The sequence below is a fragment of the Nomascus leucogenys genome, chromosome 7b, assembly GCF_006542625.1.
Source record: "Nomascus leucogenys isolate Asia chromosome 7b, Asia_NLE_v1, whole genome shotgun sequence".
Lineage (NCBI taxonomy): Eukaryota > Metazoa > Chordata > Mammalia > Primates > Hylobatidae > Nomascus > Nomascus leucogenys.
In genome coordinates, this window is record NC_044387.1 from 75,802,988 (window position 1) to 75,830,681 (window position 27,694).

Genomic DNA, 27,694 nt, shown 5'->3' on the forward strand with positions numbered 1-27,694 from the left:
CGGAATAGTGAGCTAAAGAAATGCTTGTTATTTCAAGCGACTACATTTGGGGGTGATTTCCTTTGTAGCAAAAACTAACTGACAGAGAAAGTGATACCTAGACTTGAGTGCTTCCATAACAACAAAACGAAACATGTGAAATTAGCTTTAGGACCATTCAGTGGGCAGAAGTTTTAAGTCGTTTTGTGAAATCTGGAAAATTGGCAAGGAAATTATTAATGGAGGATGAAAAGATTGTGATACATGGTATGTAAGATTACAAAACAATGATAAAACTGTTGCCTAGAGTAATTTGGGAGATGAAAAATGTGGATCTTGGAAAGATAATTTTCAGGAACACTTTAAAATTTTATTGGCTTCTTTTAGTTTTCTATGATAAGTTATAGGAAAAGAGAGATAAGCTAAAGAAAGAACTGATCAGTTTGCAAGCAGAGCTCATATGGAATAGAGAGGAACCAGGGTGTGCTGGATTGGGAACGTAACTGTTTCTTATATGAATTCTATCTAGCCAAGAAAAGATTCTCAGACTAAATTAAAACCTGAGGGTGTTTATCAAGATCAGGGCACTTCCAGTAAAACATTTATTCTATGTCAAGATGAAATCAAGGACTTAAGAAGAAATTCATGGTGATATCTTGTGGACTTTCTCCACTAGACAAAAGAACTTCTAAAACCCTTAATAGCATTGCCACATAGCAGCTTAACAAACTGCCCAAAGCAGAGGGAGACCAGTTTTGAAAATAATTGTGGATATGACTTTTGTTAAATGATATATAGAAAGCCCATAACTTTGTTAAGGGAGTTAAATCAGCAAAGGGCAGCTAACCCAGAAAACAAAAACAAACAAACAAAACCTTGAGACAGTTCAAGTAAAATAGAGGCCTCTGTAAGGAACTTAAATCAACAAGCAAAAAACAAACAACTCCATTAAAAAGTGGGCAATGGACATGAACAGACGCTTTTTAAAAGAAGACATACACATTGCCAATAAGCATATTAAAAATGCTCAATATTACTAGTCATTAAAGAAATGCAAATCAAAACTATGTGAGATTCCATCTCACACTAGTCAGAATGGCAATTATTAAAAGTCAAAAAAATAACAGATGCTGGTGAGGTTGTGGAGAAAAGGGAATGTTTATATGCTGCTGGTAATAATGTAAATTAATTCAGTCATTGTGGAAAACAATGTGGTGGTTTTTCAACGAACTCAAAGCAGAATTACCATTGGACCTAGCAATCCCATTATTGGGCATATACCAAAGGAATATAAATTGTTCTACCATAAAGACACATGCATGAGTATGTTCATTGCAGCTCTATTCACAATAGCAAATATATGGAATCAACCTACTTGCCTATCAAGGTAGACTGGATAAAGAAAATGTGGTACACATACACCATGGAATACTATGCAGCCATAAAAGGGAATAAACTCATGTCCTTTGCAGGAGCACGGATAGAGCTGGAGGCCAGTATTCTAAGTGAACTAAGGCAGGAACAGGAAAACAAATACCACATGTTCTCACTTATAAACAGGAGCTAAACATTGAGTACATATGGTCACAAAGAAAGGAACAACAGACACTGAGGCCTACTTTAGCATAGAGGGAAGAAGAAGGATGAGGATCAAAAAACTATCTATTGAGTACTATGAGTATCACCTGGGTGAAAAAATAACCTGCATATCAAATCCCCTGACATACAATTTACCTATGTAACAAACCTACACATGTATTCCTGATCTAAATTATAAGGTAAAATGAATAAATAAATAGAAGGCTCTGGACTACCAGATTTCTATTGGAAGAAGACTTAGAAAGCAACTCAACTGTCAAACTGGGCAATTTATTTTTTACAGAAAAATAAGAGTGCCTTGAAGGAAGGATCCAAAAGTCCAGGGACCATAGGGAAGAATCAGGGAGGAAAATGTCTAGGGATCCTCTCCAGTGAGTAGAACAGCATTCTAGTCAATAAATATTTTCTAATCCTTGGTGTAGGGTTTCAGGCAACAATTGCCCTGCCAGGTTTCAGAATTGTTATGGACCAATGATTATTATGGTTTTTTTTTGTTGTTGTTCTCTGTCTTTCTGAATAGGAGTGTTTTTTCAGTTGCTCTGACCCTGTCTCAATATTATATTTTGGGTGAATTGAGAATCGAATAGCTTATGTTTTTAGTTGATATGCTTTGATCAAGAGGAGTTGCAGCAGACTTGTTCATTCCCGCCTGATTTGGATCAGAAGGTACTAGACTTTAAGCCTGATACTGTAATTTTATGAGGTTTCTGGTAGTTTTGGGAGAGGATACAAGCAGAGTCCTCTATCTTAACAATGGGAATATTTTTTGAGAAATATATTATTAGGCTATTTTGCTGTTGTATGAAAATTGCAGAGTATACTTAAACACACCTAGATGATATAGTCTACTACACACCAAGACTGTATGGTATAGCCTATTGCTTCTAGGCTAAAACCTTTACAGCATGCTACTTCACTGAATACTGTAGGCAATTCTAACATGATGATATTTATGTATCTAAAGATATCTAAACATAGAAAGGCTACAGTGAAAATATAGCACTATAATCTTATGGGACCACTGTCGTACATGTAGTCTGTTGTTGACCAAAGTGCCATTTTGCAGAGCATGACTATATTTGTGATGTGGGAGGGATATGAAATTTTTGTGGGCAGAGTGAAATTAGGCCAGATTGTTTGCAGAATGGCTGCTAAAATTCCTTTCCCAGTATCCATGATCCTTGGTAGTTCACTCCTACAGTGACTTGGGAATGTGACTTATTTGTATTTGCATGTGACTTACTTCAGCAAATGGGACATTAGCAAACTTGACTTAACAGTGATTGTGAGTTGAAAATCGATCTTTTCCTGACCATTGATCTCTTTATCCTCTGTGTAAAGAAGTTTTGGCCAGCCTGTTTGATGAGTGAAACTTAGCCAGCCACCACTGTTACCCTACGTGACCCTGTCAACCACTAGACATCTGAGTGAGGCTCTGCTAGGACACTGAGTTGCCAGCCACTCTCCTAACTAAATATACGAGGGACTTCTGAAGAAGTTACTTAGGTCCATCCAAATCATGAGAACCAAACAGGCAACCCGCAGAATTGTGAGTTAGTAAATGATTACTTAAAACACTAAATTTGAGGGTGGCTTGTGATGCAGAATAAGTTAACATGTTGTCTAAAACCCTTATCATATTATATTTCAATTACCTGTTGGGGGTCTGTACCTATTACTCTACTATTATCACCATGCTGCAACAGACCATGTCTTAGTCACCACTATATTTCTAGCACCTTATATAATGTCTGGGAGATCACTGGGAAGGGAAATGTAATGAACTCTAGTGCCCTTGAAAAATTTAAAACTGATTGTGTCACTTCTCTAGTGAAAATTCTATGATATTTAAGCATGTATAAGGAGGAATTTAATAAATATTTACAAATGCAAGTTAATCTTATAGCATGCCTTTTAAAACAAATTAATAATTCTTCATCTTTATCTTCCCCAGCTATAAAATTCTTATAAAATTAATGCATTAATTAATTCATAAAAAATTTATTAACACCTATATCAGGCATATAATATGCTAACATTCTAACAAGGGAAACAGGGCTAAAAACAAAGGCAAATACCAACACAAAAATAAGAAGTATCACCAATGCAATAATGAACATACATATTGGGTACATTAACTAGTACAAAGGAGAATGAATATCCCATATAAGAGGATGTGTAAGGAAACACTTCAATGCTGCAGTATGAGGCTGTAATTGTCAGGAAGAAAAGGGAAGGGAGGCACTTTCCTGGCAAAAGAGACAGCATGAATAGAACAGAGTGACAGGAAGATGCAGGGCACATGGAGGTGTAAGATGTTTCCTACCTTTTGACTGTAGGGGGTGAGGGGTCAAGTGCAGCACTTGCCTTGAGAAATGAAGCAAGGATTGGTTATGACAAACTCTGCTCCCAACAACAAGCATCTTGGGAATTCTCCAAAAGGCACTGGGAATTCTAAAAGGCATTGGGAATACTCAGAGGGTAACAAGCAGAGGTGAGCAATGGTAAAATGTGTTTGTTAGATCAAATAGTCCCAAAGTGGTAAAATATGACAATGGTTGACTTTTTTTGATCCAACCAATGCTAGAACACATGGGAGAAATACTACAGCTTTTGTTGCCCATTCTGAATGAGAAACAAAGAAGAAAACTTTGTATGCATGCCCATCAATTCAGTGTTGCTCATCTTGTAATCTAAGTTCCTTGGGAGAAAAAGTGGCAGTTTTGTTGATGAATTACCTTTGTCAAATGCTTAATACTATGCTGTGCATCCAGTGACTTCTCAATTCAAATTACTTGATGCTCATGAAGCAAATACTCAGTAAATGTGTATTTTAAATGCAACATGTTTTTCTGCTTACTTCCGAGGCATGAAGGGTGTTTAGATTGAATATATTTAGAAGTTCAGTTCAGTTATAAGAGAAAATTATTTCTTCATTTTAAGCTGCATTAAAAAAAATCATAATCCATCAGCCACTTAAAGGTTATTTCCAGAACTCAGACTTGAGGGAAGTTATTGTACTTTGTAGTATCATTATTTTGTTTAAACAAATAATGTTTGTTTTTACTCTCTTCCATTTTGTATTTTTTTCTCATTAAAAATTCAATCTTGGATATGCTGAGTGAAATCAATAATTTAGTAAAACTGGGAGGTTTAATGAAGTATTGGAAGGTCTCGTTGGCTGTAGCTGGATAGAAAGAGCAGTTGCCTTCCCACATGTGACGAATGACCACCCTCAGACACAGAGGACTGATTTCAAAACGAGGGCTGCAAACCCTATCTCCATGAACAGGATTCCCTAGCCATTAATAATAATGTTTTCAAATGGATACCCCTGCTAAATGGGCCCTCAAATGCCACTTTTCCTTTCTTGAAAAAGCATTTATTATTTTTTCCTCTTTCAATTTAATAAAGCTAAGCTCAAAAGAATCACATTGAATCACATTGTCTGAAGCATTGTTATACATGGCCAGTTAACAGATAAATTGACATATCTCAGATAAAATGCTACCATTTTAGGGACAGCCTTATACTTACCAACTGTCCATGTGTACTTCCAATATTGCAAGACAGGAAGTGGTAGTGAAATCCTCAGGTAAACAGGAAGAAAACATTTGTATGACCAGGGTTGGGACCTGTAAGGGGAAGGGTGAAGTCTTGGTCAGATTAAAAACAATGGTGGCTGCAGACAAAGGTGTCAGAAGTGCTGGGGTTGATACAGATTTCTTGATGTGAGGGACTAATGTTGAGCCTTCTGGTCACCTCCCTCACTATGTTTAAAAAAAAAAAAAAGAACTGCTGGCATTGAATCTTAGAGACAGGCTGAAGAAAATCTAGTTTTCTCTGAGGTAGCTGAATATCAGGGTATTAAAAAAAAGGAAATTATTCTACATCCCTTGACAGCTATTATGCTTACTGTACTGAGCGTGCTCAGAACGTAGGTGAAGAAATACATTTGAGACTTGGAAGCCACATCTGGCAAGTTCACGTCTCAGACTTTTAACTTAGATTCTTTCACTGGATCATTATGTTTCTCTTTGGTACTGAATCATCATTTAATTTAACAAGGTCCCTATGTCAGTGCAGAATTTTTTAGACCAGATATTAATCTTGGGTCTATGAATCATGAATAATTTTTGAAAATCTGGGTAGCAGAGTGGGATATGGGAATTGTCCAGTCAGGTTTCAATAAAAAATTTCTTCCTGGAAACAAACAACAAAATGTGCATACCTATAAGAAAACAAAACAAAAAAATAGGAAGAATACAATAAAAAAAAGTAATAAATTGTGACATTCACATATGGTTTCTCTTTTAAAACATTACAGAGTGCCATGGAATATGTTGTTTATAATTAAATGAAGCATAATTACCACCACTCTTAGGACACTTTATCAATAACAGTTTCAAATTGGGAAACTAAACTTTGTTGTCCATTATTATTATGACTGTGTATCTTTGTTTAGATTAAGCCTGGCTTTTTGACTGGAAAATATTAAAGAAAAGGAAGTATTGTTGAGCTTATGTATCTTCTGCTTTTTTAACTCTATTTACAAATATGATAAAACACAAAAGCTACCAATATTTCTTATAAGGAAAGATATTTGAAGTGGAGGTATCTCTGCTCCATCCATCCAGAAAATACATCATATGGCGTAGGATATTTTTGTGAGAACAAGGCTCAATTTTAACATCTTTGAGTATAACAAAACTTTGAATTTACCTCTTAAAAACCCTGGTGGTAAAGCATGCTACAAGATTACTTATCCTCTTCAAAAAGAAGAAAACCCCCTGTTAAAGTGAAGCCCTAGATATGACCAACACACATGGGTTCAAGTAGAGGGAGAGAATGAAAGTGGAGATTTTTGTCAAATTTCATCATTTAAGAAGTGCTGACATTTTCTTAACAGGTCAAGCAGGTTAAGGAGGAAATGGTGCTTAAGGAATTTCCCATCTCTGAGTAAAACTACAGATGCTCCTCTCTATAGCAAGTTTCTGGTTTAATGTTCTGTTTTTGATAAATATTTGTCAAATAAGTGAATAAACTGTAAAGAACACATATATGAATAGTGTTAATACTTTATGTATTATTGGATTTAATTTGCTATTATTTTCTAAAAATGTGTGCATCTATTTTCATGAGGCTTATTGGTATGTTATGTTCCTTGTCAGTTTCCACTATTAGGTTTATTCTAGCCTCATAAAATGAGTTGAGGACCTTTCTTTCCTCTATGTTCCGAAGGAGCAAGAAAGGCACGATTTTGTTTGTTTGATAGACATCCCCAGTAAAACCATATGGGCCTGGAGTTTTCTTTGTGGGAAGGTTTTTGGAAAGAAATTATCTTTAATAGTTGTAAAGTTATTCAGCTATTCTTGTGTCAATTTTTGTAAGTTTTATTTTTCAAGAAATTTGTACATTTCATCTAAATGATCAAATTTGGTGGCAAAACTGTGTTCATGATATATCTTTAAACTGCTTTTAATATATGTAGGATTCATAAAATTTCACTTTCTTAATATCTGTAATTTGTGTTTCTTCTATCTCTTTTCAATAAATCTTTCCAAAAGTTGGTTGAATTTATTGATCTCTTCAAATAACCAATTTTGAGATTTGTTCATTTTTTTCTGTTGCTAGTTTTCTATGTCATTAGTTTCTACTTTTTATTATTTTCTTCAATTTACTTTGGTCACTAATATACTATATTCCTTTTCTAATCATTTAAAGGTATAAATATCTTGGTGAGCACTGCTTTCACTGCCCAAGAAAATTTTGATATGTTGTATTTTTATTTTCATTTAGTTTAGAAAAATTAAATATATTTAATTTCTTCTTTGATCCATGGATTTTGTAGAAGTTGTTTAATTTCCAAAGTTGTGGGGTTTCTTAGAGCTTGGATTGCCATTGATTTCTAATTTTATTCCACTGTGATCAGTGAATATATCCTGCATAATCTTTATACTCTTTTAGTCTATGGAGACTCTTCTTGGCCCAATAAATGACCTGTCTTGGTGAAATTACCATGTGCACTTGCAAAAAATGAGCATTCTTTGTTATTGGGTGTACAGTTCTACAAGTATTAATTAAGTCAATGTGGCTGACAATGTTCAGATCTTCTATATCTTTCCTAATTTTTTGTGTAGTTCTATCAATTTCTGAAGGAGTATCAATAAAATCTATAATTATTAATATAAATTCATTTATTTAACTTCTGTCAATTTTGCCTCATGTACTTTCAATTTCTATTAGATATATACTCATTTAAAATTATGTTCTTATAAATTACTATTTTTATCATTATGAAGTATTTCTCTTCATCTTTGGTAATAATCTTAACTTGATATTTTTCACTATATCTCATTCTGACCTCCTCCAGCTTACTGTTGTATGATATATATTTTCCCATCAATTTATTTCCAATATATGTATGTGTTTACACAGAGCAACTATGTGCTAGAGACCAAAAAATCTGTTTTCTTTTATCCGAAAATGTCTTTTATCTGCTTTCATTTTTGAAAACTATTTTCACAAGGGTATAGATTTTAGGTTCACAACTTTTCTTCCAGCACTTTAAAAATATTGGTCCACTATCTTTTGGCTGCTATTATTTTCATGAGAATTCTACAACCATTTGAAAGATTGTTATTTTGCAGTGTCATCTTTAATGATGCTCTTAATGTGTCATTTTCTCTGATGTCTTTTAAAATTTTCTCATCATTGTTTTTCAGAAGTTTGATTATAATGTGACTAGATATTATTTATTCTGTTTGATGTTTGTGGAAATTCTTGAATGTGTAAATGCATATCATTCACCAAGTTTTGGGATTTTTGGCTCTCATTTCTCCAAAACATGTTTCATGCTTTATTCTTTACTGCTTTTCCTTTGGGGACTCCAATTGCATCTCAGTGACTAATATTTCTTACCAGTCAGTGAAGAGCTTTTAAATCTTTTATTTTCAAAATCTTTTTTCTGTATTTTTTTTCAGATTGAATAATTTCTATTGGTGTATCATCAAATGTTCACAAGCTTTCCTTTGTTATCTTTATTCCTCTAATTAATTCTTTGAATATTTTATTTTTGTTATATTTTTCAGTTTAAGAAATTTGATGTTTCTTTTTTTTTGTTGTTATACTTTAAGTTCTGGGATACATGTGCAGAATGTGCAGATTTGTTACATAGTATATACACACGCCATGGTGGTTTGCTGCACCCATCAACCCGTCATCTACCTTAGGTATTTCTCCTAATGCTATCCCTCCCCTAGAACCCCACCCCCAGGCCCTGGTGTGTGATATTCTCCTGCTCTGTCCATGTGTTCTCATTGTTCAACTCCCACTTATGAGTGAGAACATGCGGTGTTTGCTTGTCTGTTCTTGTGTTAGTTTTCTGTGTATATTTCCTACTTTTAGTTCCCTGCAGTTATAATTTCTTTTATGTCCTTATGGCATTGTTGTAATAATTGCTTTTAACTCCCTGTTCTAACATCTAGATCATCTTGGGTCATCGTTAGTTGTCTTTTCTGTTGAGAATGCGTTGTGTTTTCCTACTTCTTTGTACGTTGATTAACTTGAACTTGTTAATGTTAACTTGTGAAGACTTTGGGTTCCATTATATCCCTCAAGAAGTGTTAACTTTTTTTTGTTTGTCTCAGCAATTGACTTGGGTTTTTTTGCAAACTCTCTCTTGGTCAGTAGTATGTATCTCAGTTCAGTACTTCTAGCTTTATCTGTAGTGCTTGGAGTCTGCCACACACATGATGCCGCACACATGAACAGTTTAGGTGTAAGCCAAGAGTTTAGGCTTTGTTTATTTATAGAATTTGGAGCTTCCTCTCTCTGCCTTTCTTCTTTCTGGGACCTGCCTTTGATCTTTCAATGGCTGTGATTGTCCCAAACTCTGTCTTTCGGTTCTTTAACCCAGAAGTTTGGTAGGTTTTCTATCACATTTTTAAACGCCTTACCAGGCACAGGTTGTGAAGGTCCCTCAGTGTAGAAGCCCCCTAAAAGGAAAATGTGTCCAATGATGCTCCCTTTTTCCAAGTACTGACTCCCCATCTCAAATTTGCTGCTTCTTCGCTCTCCTCCTCCTCATCCTCCTTTTTAAAATTTCTTCTCTAGTAACTTCTGTAGTTGTTTTTATAATTACTCGAGAATGTATAGCTGTTTCCTGAGAAGGATCAGCCCAGTATGAGTTTACTTGACCATTATTGGAAGTGGAATACACATGATTGATATTTGAGCACAAATTATATTTTCTTTGTAGAGAAAAGGGACGCCCGTCTTTAAACAAATATTTTGGGAAGCATTTGACTATCACCTGAACTCCTTGACAGAATTTTTGGCTAGATATTGTAGTAAATCTGTCGATTCCAGCTTCCTATAGTCGCCATTATGAATACTCCTGAAAAACTGTGGTACCGTGGCTAAGCTGCCATTTCAGACAAAGATATTGGAGGTGGAAGAACCATAGGTATTTTGCTATATCGTATGAAATGCTTCAGTAGACTGGAATTGAGAGTAAACAACTATTCCAGACCAAAATATAAAGACATCTGAATACACATGGAAGAATTATCATGTTGAAGATCACTTGTGTCAGGCAGCTAGTACTCACCAACTATCTATAAATTCCCCACATTTCTCAGCCTCCCTTGCAGTTATGTTGGGTTTATGTGACTAATTCTGGACTATGCATTGTAAGTGCAATGACACATATCTCTTCTGAGCTAAGGCATTTTAGAGTTAGTGAGCTGCCTCTACCGTTCTCTCCCACTTCCATGGAAACCTCAGCGACCACATGCTCTGCATGGAATAGTATTTCTGTTGAAGAGGGTTGCCCGGCCTTTGACACACTTGACAGGAGCAGGAATTAAAACCTTATTTTATTAAGCTACTCATTTTGGCGCTGCTCTGTTGTGTCAGCCATTTTTAAATACCTGAATATATGACTCTACTGTTTAAATTTCTATTCAAATATGATTTATAAGTTTTTATTAAAATTGCCCTTGGAAAATTTACTGAAAGTTTACTTGTCTTTAATTGCAGGATTTTAAAATTTGTATGTAGTGCCTTTTTCTCCCTAAGAGTAGTCAATTTTTACTCTCAAAAAAGATGAAATATTTTTATGCTTAGAGTTCAGAATAAAAGATATTTCCAATGGAATAAAATAAATGTATACTATCTTTATTAGATAATTGAGTTATTTAATTTGGTCATAGCAGGGAAGTTTTCAAAGGTCCTTATGCACGAATTGAAGGTATTAGATTATTAAAGGGTTGATGGCCTCTAGAGCAATGCTGTAAACATGTATGTTTGCTCTATTTTGATACTTTCAGTCGCCAAGTTATTCAGTAATAGGATAAATGATAAAGTCTTAATTTCCAAATATTGCTGCAATAATGCAAACTCTGTGATGCCACAGGCATAACTTTTTGGAATTCTTCAGCTTGAGTCTAAATGTGAATATCACACATTTTGACCTAGGTATATATAATTTTGGCAAAACCACTCTCCCATTATACCCCTAATTCGGTTTTACCTGCTTCTCTTCTCCAGTCCAGCTGGGATGTCATGCTTGACGGAGCCCTGCCCCTACTACCATTGCCATTGGTTTGCAGATATTTATCCTGAGAGATCGTCTCATGACATTTTGACAGCCGGCTCAAGAGCATTAAAAACTTAGCAGATGGATCCAGGACCTCTTGACATCTTAGCTGAAAGAACTCACTAAGCTCTTTCCTAAATGAAAATGAAAATTAAATAAATCATACAGGTCAACAAGAAAAATGTCTGAAAAGCACCTCAGTCTTGACAAGCCCAATATAAAAACTCCATACACCTACTCTTTGCCTTCATTCTTGGAGAACTATCATTCAGTTTCCCGCCCATCAGCCTTGATATTCTCCCTTACCCCACCTATCTGCTCACCCAAGTTCTACCAATGTTACTTCAGAGAATATGATCTGTCTCAGTCTCTCCATCTCCACTGCCAGCACTCCAGTTCAAACCACTGGTATTGCCCACCTGAGCTGCTGCAACAATCTCCTGTCCCCAACAGCCTCCCATGCCTCAATCAAATTCTCACTAGAATTCTATACCCAGAGTGATGGTTTTTAATGTGCAAGCACAATTGCGCCATCTCTCTGTTTAAAGCCCTTTTATTTTTCCTTGCTCTTAGGAAGGAGAACAAGCCTCATAATATAGCATACAAGGATGTGAAAAATCTGCCCCTCCATAGCCGCTCTGGTGTTACTCCTCACCAATCGCCCCTCACTCTTGCTCCTCCAGTAATGTTGCCTTCCTTATAGGTCTGTCAGGGCCGGTCAGTTAGCCTGGTACATTCTACATCAAGTTAATATACATTCATCCTTCATGTTACCATATTATATCCTAATGAAACTTCGTAACAGGTCTTGATGTTATGTTTCCTCTTACCCCTTCATATATTTTTCTTCATAGAACTAAAGATTGTATTTATACATTTAATTTGTGGCTTCTAAAACAGGTCTGTATTCTGGTAGATGACGAGGAAGTTGCGATGCTTATTTTAACTCACCATTTTATTCCTAGGATCCTCCTAGTATATAATTGAAGCTCAAGAAATATATATTATATGACTGTATGAATAAACAATTAAATGAACAAATATAGCAGATTATCTTGCTAGATATACTTAATAGAAAATGAAATATAGAAATAATAGAGTGCTATATAGTATTGTCTAATCCTAGGATTGAAGGGTAAGAAAAGGTAATTAAAACAACTTTAATGCCAGATCTCCTACTATAAGTGGGAATTCCAAAATGAATCTTTTCTTTTTGCATTTTTTCATATTATGAATGCCTCTGATTTAAAAATATTGTCATTTTTATTATGTTTCTAGATCACATGTGCATAAATGTAGCAGCATTTCTAGAATTTAAAAAAATTAGAATAATTGACTATGGCACCTGACAATAAACTTCAAGAAATGGTCTAGGATTAAACAAGTATGAACTATACAGTACATTTATACAAAATAATGAACAATTTTTTACATATTCACCCTATTGCCAAATACCATGTTTATTGCAATGTTATGAGAAACATTCTTTTAAAAGTCAAATCTAGCATGCTTCATTTGTTTGACAAATTTATGCCTGCAACACTTACCATCATTTCTGTTTTTAAATTTCTACTTAAAAAGATGTGTCATATTTTGAAAAAAAAAAAAAAACAAAGACTTGACAAGCTTTCACAAAGGCAGAATTTCTACAATTGTGTCTGCAGAGGAATCATTAGTGTATTTTTACTCATGACCTACTGCTGTTTCATTTCCCTTTTAGTTGTGTTTGCCAGATTTGGTATCCTGCTGTTTGGATCAATAAACAAGATGCTGCATTTATGCAAAAGATTATTGAATGCTGGGTAAATGAGTTGCCTGAAGGTTGACTGGTCTGGAAACTTATGTCTCAGAAGCCTTAAGAGCTCTCTCGGGACACTGACCTACCTAGGCGTGCTAAGGAGTACTGCCTCTTTCTGTCTCAAGGACATGTTTCTATTCAGAAGATGAAACACTGAATTGATATCAGAGATGGATGGTTTTTAATCCTGCTTTGTGATCTACAAGAAACTAACACTATGGTTTAGTGACTTAATGAAGATGAAATGAGTACCTTTTTGTACAACACATTTTAATTTTTATTTTTTTTCCGTAGGTTTTGGGGGAGACAGGTGGTGTTTTGTTACATGGATAAGTTCTTTGGCAGTGATTCCTGAGATCTTGGTGCACACAACACCTGAGCAGTTGTACAATACATTTTCATATTTTGCTTACACTGGGAAGTTTGGTAATACCTATGGAAGTTTCACAATCAAATACTCCATATTTCCATATTTAAGAATATATCCTATACATATATTTTCACATATACATAAGAACCTGTGGTCAATGATATTCATCATAGCATTGTTAATAGAAGAAAAATCTTAACCTAACCAAAAATGTAACTGGCTTAGTAAATTATGGCATATTAATTCAATTGAGTATTATGTGATACTTTTAAATGAACATATTATATCTGTAGGTCCTTTTCATAGAGGGGTATGCTATTTCTCCACTTCACTGAGAGTTTCCATATGTAGGGAATTTTCCCTTTAACAGTCTACATTGAACCCATGAATTATTCAATAAACACTGGATTAATTGAGTGATTCTAGTAAAAGCCCACAAGTGTTAGAGTAGCTTTACTCTAACAGTCACTCAGAGGTGAAAGGTAAATATATTTAGTAGCTTTATGAAAAATTCTAGACGTTCTAAATTGTTTTGGTTTACACTTACTCCTCTACATTTAGTTATGTCAGCAACTGCTGAGTGGGAGATGGGCATTGATTAATGTTTCTCAAATTGGTAGAACCAATCCAGCAGCTCAGACTTTTTAGTCCTTCTGCCTCCACTCAGACAGTGGGAGCAATAAGTCATAGTGTGTCTGCTCTGCACTCAACTTTTTCTCCAGTCAGCTGTTCCAAGGTCTCTACTGGGGAACTGGGGATTAGCAAGCCCTTTGGTTCTCATTTTAAGCTAAGTCCTCTTACCTGTTCTTTATCAGTACTAAAACCAGTTTTTGGGTTCTCCATCTGGTGACCCTTGTCACATCTCAAGTGGTCAAGAAGTCTAGTGAAGAAGGGTCATTTTTGTTTTGTTTTGTTTTGTTTTGTTTTTGAGACAGAGTCTTGCTCTGTCACCATGCTGGAGTACAGTGGCATGATCTCGGCTCACTGCAGCCTCCACCTCCTGGGTTCATGCGATTCCCCTGCCTCAGCTTCCCGAGTAGCTGGGACTACAGGCACGTAGTCCAGCTAAATTAGCCCAGCTAATTTTTGTGTTTTTAGTACAGATGGGGTTTCCCCATGTTAGCCAGACTGGTCTCAAACTCCTGACCTAGTGATCTGCCCTCCTCGGCCTCCCAAAGTGCTGGGATTACAAGCATGAGCCACCGCACCTGGCCGAGTCATCCTTTTTTTTTTTTTTCTCATAGTTTTTTTTTTTTTTATTATACTTTAGGTTTTAGGGTACATGTGCACAATGTGCAGGTTTGTTACATATGTATCCATGTGCCATGTTGATTTCCTGCACCCATTAACTCGTCACTTAGCATTAGGTATATCTCCTAATGCTGTCCCTCCCCCCTCCCCCAACCCCACAACTGTCCCCGGAGTGTGATGTTCCCCTTCCTGTGTCCATGAGTTCTCATTGTTCAATTCCCACCTATGAGTGAGAACATGAGGTGTTTGGTTTTTTGTCCTTGCGATAGTTTACTGAGAATGATGTTTTCCAGTTTCATCCATGTCCCTACAAAGGACATGAACTCATCATTTTTTGTGGCTGCATAGTATTCCATGGTGTATATGTGCGACATTTTCTTAATCCAGTCTATCGTTGTTGGACATTTGGGTTGGTTCCAACTCTTTGCTATTGTGAATAGTGCCACAATAAACATACGTGTGCATGTGTCTTTATAGCAGCATGATTTATAGTCCTTTGGGTATATACCCAGTAATGGGATGGCTGGGTCAAATGGTATTTCTAGTTCGAGATCCCTGAGGAATCACCACACTGACTTCCACAATGGTTGAACTAGTTTACAGTCCCACCAACAGTGTAAAAGTGTTCCTATTTCTCCACATCCTCTCCAGCACCTGTTGTTTCCTGATTTTTTAATCATGGCCATTCTAACTGGTGTGAGATGGTATCTCACTGTGGTTTTGATTTGCATTTCTCTGATGGCCAGTGATGATGAGCATTTCTTCATGTGTTTTTTGGCTGCATAAATGTCTTCTTTTGAGAAGTGTCTGTTCATGTCTTTTGCCCACTTTTTGATGGGGTTGTTTGTTTTTTTCTTGTAAATTTGTTTGAGTTCATTGTAGATTCTGGATATTAGCCCTTTGTCAGATGAGTAGGTTGCAAAAATTTTCTCCCATTCTGTAGGTTGCCTGTTCACTCTGATGGTAGTTTCTTTTGCTGTGCAGAAGCTCTTTAGTTTAATTAGATCCCATTTGTCAATTTTGGCTTTTGTTGCCATTGCTTTTGGTGTTTTAGACATGAAGTCCTTGCCCATGCCTATGTCCTGAATGGTATTGCCTAGGTTTTCTTGTAGGATTTTAATGGTTTTAGGTCTAACATTTAAGTCTTTAATCCATCTTGAATTAATTTTTGTATAAGGTGTAAGGAAGGGATCCAGTTTCAGCTTTCTACATATGGCTAGCCAGTTTTCCCAGCACCATTTATTAAACAGGGAATCCTTTCCCCATTTCTTGTTTTTGTCAGGTTTGTCAAAGATCAGATAGTTGTAGATATGCGGCATCATTTCTGAGGGCTCTGTTCTGTTCCATTGATCTATGTCTCTGTTGTGGTACCTGTACCATGCTGTTTTGGTTACTGTAGCCTTGTAGTATAGTTTGAAGTCAGGTAGCGTGATGCCTCCAGCTTTGTTCTTTTGGCTTAGGATTGACTTGGCGATGTGGGCTCTTTTTGGGTTCCATATGAACTTTAAAGTAGTTTTTTCCAATTCTGTGAAGAAAGTCATTGGTAGCTTGATGGGGATGGCATTGAATCTATAAATTACCTTGGGCAGTATGGCCATTTTCACGATATTGATTCTTCCAACCCATGAGCATGGAATGTTCTTCCATTTGCCAAACACCTCTATGCAAATAAACTAGAAAATCTAGAAGAAATGGATAAATTCCTCGACAAATACACCCTCCCAAGACTAAATCAGGAAGAAGTTGAATCTCTGAATAGACCAATAACAGGTTCTGAAATTGTGGCAATAATCAATAGCTTACCAACAAAAACGAGTCCAGGACCTGATGGATTCACAGCCAGATTCTACCAGAGGTACAAGGAGGAACTGGTACCATTCCTTCTGAAACTATTCCAATCGATAGAAAAAGAGGGAATCCTCCCTAACACATTTTATGAAGCCAGCATTGTCCTGATACCAAAGCCTGGCAGAGACATAACCAAAAAAGAGAATTTCAGACCAATATCCTTGATGAACATTGATGCAAAAATCCTCAGTAAAATACTGGCAAACCGAATCCAGCAGCACATCAAAAAGCTTATCCACCATGATCAAGTGGGCTTCATCCCTGGGATGCAAGGCTGGTTCAACATACGCAAATCAATAAATGTAATCCAGCATATAAACAGAACCAAGACAAAAACCACATGATTATCTCAATAGATGCAGAAAAGGCCTTTGACAAAATTCAACAACCCTTCATGCTAAAAACTCTCAATAAATTAGGTATTGATGGGACGTATCTCAAAATAATAAGAGCTATCTATGACAAACCCACAGCCAATATCATACTGAATGGGCAAAAACTGGAAGCATTCCCTCTGAAAACTGGCACAAGACAGGGATGTCCTCTCTCAGCACTCCTATTCAACATAGTGCTGGAAGTTCTGGCCAGGGCAATCAGGCAGGAGAAGGAAATAAAGGGTATTCAATTAGGAAAAGAGGAAGTCAAATTGTCCCTGTTTGCAGATGACATGATTGTATATCTAGAAAACCCCATCGTCTCAGCCCCAAATCTCCTTAAGCTGATTAGCAACTTCAGCAAAGTCTCAGGATACAAAATCAATGTACAAAAATCACAAGCATTCTTGTACACCAATCACAGACAAACATAGAGCCAAATCATGAGTGAACTCCCATTCACAATTGCTTCAAAGAGAATAAAATACCTAGGAATCCAACTTACAAGGGATGTGAAGGACCTCTTCAAGGAGAACTACAAACCACTGCTCAACAAGTCATGCTTTTTATTGGACCACCTCAAAAATCCCCAAAGCATTGATATTAAGTGATCTTCAGATATAAAATTAAATGGAAAACCTAAGATGTTCAGTAATGGGTATCATTTATATTTAAAGGAGTGTTTATATTTATGTTGGTATATTCATTAACTCTCTCTGAAAATTCATAAAGTGGGTATCACTGCAGAAAAAAATTTTCAGGAAAAAAAGAGCCATGGAGGGAGGCCTCTTTTTCACTATATATTTTATCTATTTTTTAATCTGTGTGCACATATTACTTTTCCAAAAAAAGTAAAATGAAAATGTAAACATATAAATAAATGCATTCTAATTAAAGCATAATCTGTTCTTAGCAAGTAATATGATTAAGTAATATGATTATCTTAGAGATTACTATTAATTGAGGTAATGGCTATGCCAGGCTCTTTGCTAAGCATTATGGTTCCTATCTTATTTATGGTTGCATCAACTCTATAAGGTAGCTAGAGTTTGTGTATTTTTAGATGAAGACGTTGGCCCTAAAGAGGAGTTTACACAAGGTTACATAGTATTTATCACGGCAACAGTGTAAACCCAGGTTTTCATAATTTCAAAGGCCATGCTCACTAACATCACACTGAGGTTCAGCTTATAACCCATTTCATTTATTCACCCTAGAAGGACTGCATTGAGCCAAGGAATGGTGGTGAACCAGAACTATTGCCGTTTCATTTGTTATTGGAGATCTGTGCAATGCATGGGACTGCTTTGTATTAAGGCCTAGAAATCCCTTGTTTAAGTTGCAAGTGGATTTAGTATTGATCATTATAGCTGAGCTAAAAATACCCTTTTCTGATCAGGCAGCTAGTTCCCTGGAGAAGCCATGGCAAACGGAGCATGGAAGAGGTGCATAAGTGGCTCTATCTTTCTAGTAGGCTTGATTGTGGCATCATAAAGATGTGTGTGGCTTTGTTTAGGGGCTTACAACAGAACTGGCAATGTGAAGCCAGCACTGACTAATATATTGCATTTATTTCATATATTTATATGCTATATATATGAAAAAATATATATGAAATAAATATATTGCATTTATGTATTATTACTAGTCTCTAGTATATTAGACTAATGTGTATATTAGAGACTAATACATTGCATTTATTTCATATATATTTTTCATATATGTAGTATAGAAATATACATATATCTATACATATACATAGACAAGTACTTACTCTGTTGCCCAGGCTGGAATTCTGTGGCATGATCATAGCTCAGTGTGGCCTCGAACTCCTGGGTTCAAGAACTTCTCCTGCCTCAGCCTCCCAAAATGCTAGGATTACAGGCATGAGCCACTGTGCCCAGCCTATCTCATAATTTTAATTTAAAGTACACTGTGTTTCTTTTGGTATACTTATAAACTCGAGGTCACTCCGTGTCATAGAATTTCCTTGGGGGCTAGAACAATCAACTCTTCTTAACTCTGCTATTTTCTAGTGGGTGACCTTGGGCAACTTAACTCTTCATTTTTCCCATCTCTTAAATGAGGTGATAAGAATACTTATCTCATAAGGTTATCATGAAGACTAAATGAAATAGTTGACATATAATGCTTAGGGCTCATACTAAGTGCCAACAATTCTTACCTATTTATTATTACTATCATATGTTTTATTCTAAAAATCAGTTTTATATGTGCCGAAGACCTTAAAACTGTAATATCCCTCTTATATATAGTAATAATTATGTGAAACATTGTATTTGGACAATTATGTCAAATAAACTATATATTAACTAGAATATTTTACATTTATAGCTCCTTTTGTGAAACTTAAATGTATTATAAACTCAAACCAGCTTGGAACAAATTTCATATTTTTTTCTTTCATCAGTCAGATTGATTAAACCAAAAAAGAGCTGAACACATGTATTTTTTAGTCTTAGAGTGATATGGGTGATAATGTAAGCTATATAACTGTTAAAGAATTGAGGCAAAAAATTAGTATTTTGAATAAAAATCTATTTGCATTCATTATATTATTATGAGCATATAAATTGGTTGAAGTTTATAATGAGCCGATTGCTCTCCAGATACACACTATGAATTTATTTTTCTAATTTAATATTATACACTACTTGCATTTTTAAAGTGCATGGTGGGGAGGTTATTACGTCATTATGGCTGTTATTTTATCCCTAAAATGGCATAGTAGGAATATATAAATATTAGGCACTAGACATCTTCAATTTTTACTCCAAATATTATTGTATCTGTAAGTCTTATATGTGTATTTATTATATTCATGCATGACTCATTCTGAAATTATTCGTTGGCTACAATTACTATTGAATTTGATGTGTCATTCATTTAATTTGTAATTAATATTTACTGTTTTTCTTAATTTTGTTTTTATTATAACTAGTTCTATGATCTAAAAAAGATATAATTTTTGTCAATAGTTTATTGAGAAATAATTTACACACAGTGAAGTGCCAAATTTTAGATATAATCATCATTGAATTTTATCAAATGTATATACCTGTGTAATTCTCTTCCAGATAAAATAAATAGAAGATAGTAAACATCACAGAAGTCTCACATCTGTTCCTCTTGATTACTATACTGAAGTTTAGATTTGTCTGTTTTAAAAATTCATGTTTAATGAATCATACGGTAGGTTCTATGTTGTGTGTAATTTTTTCTTTTGCTCAACATCATGTTTATTAGATTCGTTTAAGTTATTGTGTGACACACATTTATTCCTTTTTCAATGTCAGATAGTTTTCCATTTTATGAGTATAAATAGTATATTTCTCTAATTCATTTTTGATAGATTTTTCCAGTTTTTGTCTATGAACAAAGCTGCTGTGAACATTTTTCTATATATTTTTGGTGCAAATATTTACTTATTACTGTTGGGTACATACATTGTAGTATAATTACTGAGTCACAGGGTATGTTTTTGTTCAGCTTTAGTAGACATTCCTAAATAAATTTTCAAAGTGGTTATAACTAATGTATATTCCCACTGATAATGTATAAAAATTTCATTTGCTTCACATCCTCAGAAATATTTGGTATTGTTGTTCTGAAGAATGAGTGGCGGAATCTCATGTTTTCTTTGGTTTCAAATTATTTTGCATTGTTTTATAATTTTATTACATTTGATTTATGTTCTGTGCACTTAACCTATTGTAAGTGTATATTTCAACGATTTTCAGTAAACTTATATGGTATTGAAATAAACCGCAACAATTCAAGAACACTTTCATAGTCTCTCAAATATCACACATGCCTGTATGTATTTCATCTTTTCTCTTCCCTAAAACTCAGAAAACCACTAATATGCTTTCTGCCTTTATAATTTTATTGTTCTCAAAATTTCATTTAAATAAAATCATACAACGTGAAGTCTTTTGTGTCTGTACTTCGCTTAGTATAATACTTTGAGGTATACCCACATTATTTTGTTTATCACTAGTTGTTTCCTTTTCCTTTTCTGAGTACTGTTCCACTGTATGTATATATCACATTTTGTTTATGCACTCACCAGTTGATGGACATTTGCATTGTTTTCAACTTTTGGCAAATAAAAACAATGCTGCTATGAACATTCATATGCAATCCTCTTTGTGGAGATGGATATTTATGTCTTTTGGGTTGATCCCTAGGAGTGGAATTGCTGGGCTGTATGGCATATTAGTTTTTCATTGCTGCATAACAAATCATCACAAACTTAGTGATTTAAATCAGCATCCATTTATTTTCTCATAATTCTGCATGTCAGAAGTCCAGGCAGGCTTAACTGGGCTCTCTGCTTAGAGTCTCACAAGCTGAAGTCAAGTTGTAGGCCATTTGGGCTCTCAAATGGAAACTCTGGGGAAGAATACTTCCCAAGGATCCATTGTTAAGTATTGGTGAAATCTAGTTCCTTGCAGTTGTAGAACTGAGGTTCTCATTTCCTTGCTGGGAGGTGCTTTCAGCTTCTAGAGGCAACCCAGATAATTTATCAGGCAAGCCAGCAATGGAGCAGCAAATCCTTCATTTGTTTCAGATTTCTGTGAATTTCCCCTTTTCTACCAGCTAGAGGAAATGTTCTGCATTTAAAGGCCTTGTGTGATTAAAATGGGCCCAACTTCATAACCCCCCTTAGACCTCAAGTCAACTGATTAGTGCCCTTACTTACAATCATAAAATGCCTTTTTATATTATAACCTAATATAATTACAGCTACAAAGTTTCATTATATTAACAATCCTGAGGGTGTCAGGCAAGAAATCTTGGGGACCAGTTTTTAATTCTACCTACTACATATGGCAACATATGCTAATTTATTTTTAAAACTTCCCTATTGTTTTATAAAGCAACTCTGGTGTATTACTACAATCATACTGTCATTTTATGAAGCTTTTAGATTTTCCACATCCTTATGAATATTTGGTATTGTAAGTTTTATAATGCCCATTATATTATACATGTAGTTGTATTTCATTGTATTTTGATTTTCATTTTATTAACAGCTAAGTATGTTAAACTTACTCTCATGTGATTAATAGCCATTTATATTCTTCAGTGAAATGTCTATTTAAATATTTTGCCAAATTTAAATTTTTTTTTAAATTGAGTCATAGAAGTCTTATTTTTTTGGATTCAAGTTGATTATCAGGAAAATGATTTATAAATATATTCTATGATTTTGTGGCTTGTATTTTCACTTTCTTAATGACAACTTTGAAGAACAAATGCTTTTACTGTTGATGGAATCCAATCTTTTTTTGTGGATCATGCTTTTGATGTCAGATGTAAGAAATCTTTGACTAACCAAATATCATAAAGATTTTCTTCTAAAGGTTTTATATTTTTAGCTCTTACATTTAGAACTATGATCCATTTTGAGTTAATTTTTGTGTGTGATGTGCAGTAAAGGTCTGTTTTAGTTTTCTATTTCTGCATTAAGTCATAAACTTAGGGATTTAAAATAATACACACTTATCTCACAATTTCCTTGGGCTCAGAGCCTGGGTACAGCTTAGTTGGGTCCTTTGCTCAGGATCCCACAAGGATGCAACCAAGGTGTCAGTCAGGCTGCATTCTCATCTGCAGAAATAACTAGAGAAAATAGAAGGAGTCATTTCCAAACTTATTCAGATTGTTGACAGAATTCATTTCCTTATGACTGTGTGACTGAGAGCATAGGATTTGTTTTGATTGCCTGCTGAGACTGACAGTTCCGTGCTATGCGGGCTTCCACCACATGGATGAAAACTAAATCAAGTCAGCAAGCAGAGTCTCCCATGCCAGTTTGTTGGGACAGAATCTTATATTATATCATGTAATTATGGTCATGATTTCTCATTACTATTGCCATATAATATTACCTGATCATGACAGTGACATCCCATTACCTTTGCCTGTTTTATTGGTTAGATGCAAGTTACAGGTTCCACTGACACTCAAGTGGAGGGGATTAAACAAAGGCATGGACACATCAAGGTGGGAAATATCACTCTAGAGTTTGTTCATCACAGAGTCCAAGTTGATTTTTTGTGGGAGTTATTTGTTAATTATAACAATAAAACTAAAAAACAGAGAAATGGATGCAACATTTATTATTTGGAAATTTTTATTAATTATATATTATAATTTAATGTCATATTATATATACTTCATATTATTTTATATTGTTATAATATGGAAAATAATAAAAAAAGAGGGTTATTATCAACTGGTGAACTTAGAGCAAAACAACAATCTTACAATAAGATGGAAAAGGAATTAAACTTTTGTAGCTTCATGGGTAGAATTAAGGTTATTGTTTCAAATGTGTAAAGCTTCATGGGTAGAATTAAGGTTATTGTTTCAAATGTGTAAAGAAGGAGATATTTTATCTTTGAAAAAAATTTCTTAACATCAGAATGGTTTAAATAACTGGAAACGTAGATATTGTTCTTACTTTAAGGAAGGTTTCTGGTAGTACATAAAGATCACTATTTTTAGATCTGTTTTTTGTAACATTATTTATTAGTTAGACATTGCAGTCATTACTATAATATTTTGAAATATTTGCTAGGTTTTTTTTTTTTGCCTGCTATCCCCATTTTTTCACTGGCACTTTATTTAGTAACTGGGTCATCCTGTATTTGTTGCTATAGGAAAGAAGCATAGAACAGACAAAACATATTCTTTCCCAGATCCTGAGTTTTAAACTTTAGGCCTTGCAATGAATGAAAAGGATTCTGGTAAAGATAATACACTTGTAAAAATACTTGGATTTTTAGAAAACCATGGATTCCTGACCTTAAGATAAAGGTCCTCCTTGCTGTAGAGGAAGGAGAACTAGTCCCGGAGTGGTGAGAAGAGTTTAGTTGACAGTAATTTGCTGATAGTGACTATTCCCTGAGCTCACGCTCCACCAGAATAAGTGCAGAGGGATGTGGCAGTGGGGAACTGTCTGCCCTGTCCTGGATAAAGTGGGTGCCAACACTAAGAGTAGCTATGGCTGCCTGGCTTGTCTAGGCAGATGAGCAAAAAGTCACCCCACAGCACCCCTCTGGGCTTTGTGACAATTATCAGAATCAAAATGGAGTCACTAGTGTTTTTTGTTTGTTTTTTAAGAAAAAAAAAGTAGTTTGTTTTTTCCCTGACATATAGAGCCAGGGAAGGCTATGAAGAAAGGGTTCTCATACTCCTATGTGTGATAACAAAAGTATCAGAAAAACTCTGTGTATTAGTTTGTTTTCATACTGCTATAAATAACTGCCTGAGACTGGGTAATTTATAAAGGAAAGGGGTTTAATTGACTCACAGTTCAGTATGGTTGTGAAAGCCTCAGGAAATTTGCAATCATGCCCGAAGGTGAAGGAGAAGCAAGGCACCTTCTTCACGAGGCAGCAGGAAGAAGAAGTGCAGAGCCAAGGGGGAAGACCCCCTTATAAAACCATTAGATCTTGAGAGAACTCACTCACTATCACGAGAACAGCATGGAGGAATCTGCCCCTATGATTCAATTACCTCCACCTGGTCTCACCCTTGACACGTGGGGATTATTGGGATTATGAGGATTACAATTCAAGATGAGATTGGGTAGGGACACAAGCCTAACGATGTCACTGCAAAAAACACAAACTTGCACAAAGGCCATCACAACCTTACACAAAAAATACTTCTGCAAGGACATCTGCCTATCAACTGCCTGTTCAATCTTAAACTGGCATCACCTTTGTTACTGATCTTTGTAGCCAAAGATAATTATCTCAAAACAATTAGGTAATCCCATTTTTTCTTTAAAAATGTTTGTCTTTATTTACCTTCCTGAATATTCATGTAATTACTATGTCATGTGTATTCCCCATTGCAATCTTCTACCCCTAAATCAATTTTTTTTTAATTTTAGAGAGCCTCTCTCTATTTGTTATGCAGGTTGACATAAATGGTGTCAGAAACGGGACTTGTAGTAAGATCACTATCAGAAGGAAACCAGGTGGTTCTTGGGACTGATATGCAGTACTCACGTCAGCCCCTCAAGCTATCTTCTGCTTCCATGGCTCACCTTTTCTGTCCTGGTTAGTATTCTCTCAGGCTGAGCCTCTCTCTTTTTGGTAGAGGTTTTTGGACACTATTTGGGATCTGGTTTGGATATAAGGTCATCTTAAATAAAGAATCGTACATCCCTGCCAGGATGATAAAATACTTTTTGTCTTATCTGTTAAGTTCATTCTAATATAACACCAAATGTCTTTTGGATCGAGTACTCTGGTTTCTACAGAATTTACATTCTGTCTGAGAGGAATGCCTTTTCTAGTGAATTTATTTTGTTGATCTGCAGACCTCATATAAAATTTTTGTGAACACTCTTACCGTAATTTATTTTGATTTCGTTTGACTCTTCTCGTGCTTGTTTCTGAAAATCTTCTAAGAACAAAAAATAAACATTCTAAATGATGGATGAAGTATGAGTTATTAAAAGCAACTAGGGTGGTTGTCACCATCTAAAACACCGGTGGAAAACTCCTGACACTCTTTGAAAGAATTTGTCGAATTTTCTTTGCTCTGGAGAGATTAATAAGAAACAAAATGGAATTCTCAAACATTACTCTGTGCCACGTTTCCTGGGATTCCAGTCAGCTATATAAGATGGCCTGTTCTTGTCCACGGTTTTTAAACAAAAGGGCAAATTACATTAAGGAAAATTCAGAACTTAAATGGTCTTGACTTGAACTCTTTGAAAGACCTGCAACTATAGAGTTAACCTGTAGAGCCCGCTGAGTTCTCTAGCTCTCTAATTTTTTTTTCTTCTGCCTACTTTAAATCTAACTTTTCTACTGGTGTTGAGATAAAACTTATTGTTTATGGCATTCCAGCAAAGACAAAAGTCTTAAAGGGCTTTCAAGCTAATGGATGTACAGATTACCACAGCTCCATCATAATTGTTAGTAAAATGAAAATATAAATATTTTCAGAATTGTCAACATATATTTTTGCCTGGGTTTACTAGCTAATAGTTCTACATTTGTATTTGATAGATAATTTAAGGTGTCAGCATTTGACACAAAGATTATACAGCTGTAAACTCAGCCTGAAACAGAATAACCTTTGTATAATTCTTTGACGTATAAGACTAATCTAACTTAGTTGGCTCAATAAAAATAGCTGTATCTCCTTAGTTATTGGCAAAATACCCATATATTTAACTTTAAGTTTCTTACTTAGGTAAACACCTGATATTCACAGTATATAAAAATTATTAACAGGGAAATAACTTGAAAGGATGACTAGCTTTTTCTGATATCTGAATTTTCATAAGTAATCTAGGTAAACTGTTAAATATTAAATAAATTTGGTAAATTTAAATGGGATAATTATAAATATGAAATCTTAAAATTTTGTTATATTAAATTAAATAATAGATACCCATTAAATGTCTGAGTTATTTCCAAATAACATTAAAAAATGAAATTACTGAACATAAATATAAGTTTCTTCTAGGCTTCTCAAACTTCATAGAAAGGCTAAATATATTTGGGTTATTAATATGCATGAATATTTTGTTATAGGGAAACAAATTTCTATAAATTATAAAATGGTTATTATCTATGAGATACTGATATGTGAGAGTTCAAAACTGTTTGCTAAAAATTAGGGTTGCTAAGGGTTAAAAATCTAATTTGCATATGTATATATACACACACATACAAACATACATATATGTAAAATTCTATATGTAAGATGTGCAAAAAAAAGAAGTTTTTAATGAGACAAATTATAATAAGCACATAAAAATGTCCTTTTTTTTAGAAAGAAAGAATAATTTTGTCTAATTTGGAGATTATTTAAAGGTCATTTCAAAATATGCATTTAAGAAGGAAATAGAAACAAGACTCAAATGAACCAGAAGTAGAAGGAAGAGACGTAAATAAAGTTATGGGTATGAAAGTGAATTTTTGATAATAAAGCTTAAAAAGAAAAGAATAATTTTATATGAGAGATAATTTTATGTGATAAATTTTTATCCTAAACTAAAATGACTGGTCATTTAGTAAGAGGAAGTATAGAATGTAGAAATTCCAGGCATGTCATAAATGGTCTGAGCACGTAATGATAATGTTTATGAAGTAGGAATTTATGAAAGTAATTATGTGCATGATTAAGTTGCTATATCTAGAAAAAATTATTTATAAGTATTTCTAAAACTTGAGCTTTGATATTAAAAATACACTAAAACAAAACTAAAAATTTGGTTCCCTATGTTCAGAAAGGTTTTCTTAAGTATTCATTTGTTCTTAGTAAAACTGCAAAAGGTATTGATTTTTAATTCTGAAATCTGTTTCTTTAACAGACATCTTCTAAACTATTGAAAGTTTCTGTTTCTGCACATTTATTCCTGAGATCCACTAAATTTTCCTTGTTTTAGGGTGGAAATGCTGTCTTTTTCATTCAGAATGGTAATTTCGTTTCTTGAGGTAAAATTTCTCTTTTTCAAGCTTCTCAGATTTATATCTCAGAGTTTCAACTCTTGCCGTATCTCACTTCACATGATTTGCAGGTCATGCATCATTGCCTTTAGCTATCCTTCTTTCTCCCCGTAGAAAGGCAGATAGAGATAGAGACTGAGATAGAGATAGAGATAGAGATGATATAGATATTTGTTTGGCTGGGGTGATAACTCTCTTTTTCAGCCTTTTCATCAGCTCCTATAATTTTTTTTCCTAGTTCCAGCTCTGCTGTTATGGCCTGATGCTGAAACCTTCCAAGACCTAGAAAAGCAATGTCTTCCTTCAGTATATCTTGCTTCCATACTCATAGCTTTCATGATGTGTCTGAATTCTTTCATGTAG